Raw genomic sequence first — 1,890 nt, 5'->3', positions numbered from 1 at the left:
AAAAAAAAAAAAAAAAAAAAAAAGGCCTGCCTACCTTCAAAGAAAGTGAGCTCTAAAACTTGGGAGCCTTGAAGTGGGCTCCAGGCAGTGGTGCTCAAGCCTCATTTTTTCTTGCTGAGAAGTAGGCTTTAGATGGACTGAGAGAGCTCCTGCAGGGCCAAAACCTGTCTGATCTGTGGAACAAGGGGGAGTAGAGAATTAGCAAAACAAAAAGAAATAGCAAAGAAGAAAAAAAATTAAAAATGAAGGCCTGCCTATCTTCAAAGAAAGTGGGTTCCAAGTATTGGAACCTGAAAGTGGGCTGAGGGTAGTGATGCCCAAGCCTCAATTTCTGGTGCTGGAAAGTGGGCTATAGATGGAACGGGAAAGCTCCTGCAGGGCCAGGTTCTTTCAGGTCTGTGAGACAAGATGGGAGGAGAGAAATAGCAAAACAAAAAGAAATGGCAAAGAAGAAAAAAATAAAGGCCTGCCTACCTTCAAAAAAGTGGGGTCCTAGTCTTGGGAGCCTAGAAGAAGGCTTGGGGCAGTGGTGTCCAAAGCTTAATTTCCCTTGCTGGGAAGTGGGCTATAGATTGAATGGGAGAGATCCTGCATGGCCAAGATCTGTCTAGTCTGTGGGACAAGGAGGAGGGGAGAACCAGCAAAATGAAAAGAAAGAGCAAAGATGAAAAAAAGAATTAAAATAATGAAGGTATGCCTACCTTCAAAGAAAGTGGGGTCCTAGTCTTGGGAGCCTGGACCTGTGCTGGGGCAGTTGCTCCCAAGCCTCAATTTCCCTTGCTGGGAAGTGGGCTACAGTTGGAACAGGAGAGCTCCTGCAGGGGAAAGACCTGTCTGGTCTTAGACAATGAGGAAGAGAGAATTAGGAAAAAAAAAAAAAAAACTAGCAAAAGAAAAAAAAAAAAAGAAGGCCTGCCTACCTTCAAAAAAGTGGGATCCTAGTAGTCTTGGAAGTCTCAAAGAGGGCAGGGGGCAGTGGTGCCCAAGCCTCAATTTCCCTTGCTGGAAAGTGGGCTATAGATGGAATGGGAGAGGTCCTGCAGGGCATGGACATGTCTGGTCTCTGGGACAGGGGAAGGAGATAATTAGCAAAACAAAAAGAAATAGCAAAGGAAAAAAAAAGAATTATAAAAATGAAGGCCTGCCTACCTTCAAAGAAAGTGACATCCTAGACTTGGGATCCTGGAAGTGGGCTGGTAGCAGTGGTGCCTAATCCTACATTTCTCTTGCTGGGAAGTGGGCTATAAATGGAACAGAAGAACCCCTGCTTCGACCGGACCTTTCTGGTCTGTGGGAATAGAAGGAGAGAAATACCATAACAAAAAGAAATAGCAAAGAAGAAAAAAATTATAAAATGAAGGCCTGCCTACCTTCAAAAAAATGGGGTCCTAGTCTTGTGATCCTGGAAGTGTGCTGGGAAAGTGCCCAAGCCTCAATTTCCCTTGTTTGGAAGAGGGCTATAGATGGAACGGGAGAGCTCCTGCAGGCTCAGGACCTGTCTGGTCTGTTGGACAAGGGGGAGGAGAGAATTAGCAAAAATAAAAGAAGTAACATAGAAGAAAATAAAATTAAAGAATGTGGGTTGCTAGTCTTGAAAGCCTGGAAGTGGGCTGTGGACTGTGGTGCCCAAGCCTCAATTTCTCTAGCTGGGAAGTGGGCTATAAATGTAACTGGAGAGCTCCTGGAGAGCAAATACCTGTCTGGTCTGTGAGACAAGGGGTAAGAAAATTAGCAAAACAATAAAAAATAGCAAAGAAGAAAAAAAATTAAAAAGTGAAGGCCAGCTTACCTTGAAAGAAAATGGGTTTCTAGTCTTGGGAACCTGGAAGTGGGCTTGGGGCAGTGGTGGCCAAGCCACAATTTCCCTTGCTGGGAAGTGGGCGCTAGATG

The sequence above is a fragment of the Tupaia chinensis genome, unplaced genomic scaffold, assembly GCF_000334495.1.
Source record: "Tupaia chinensis unplaced genomic scaffold, TupChi_1.0 Scaffold140391_1, whole genome shotgun sequence".
Classification (NCBI taxonomy): Eukaryota; Metazoa; Chordata; class Mammalia; order Scandentia; family Tupaiidae; genus Tupaia; species Tupaia belangeri.
The sequence above is the reverse complement of the archived record's forward strand: the minus strand, read 5'-3'. Positions refer to the sequence as shown.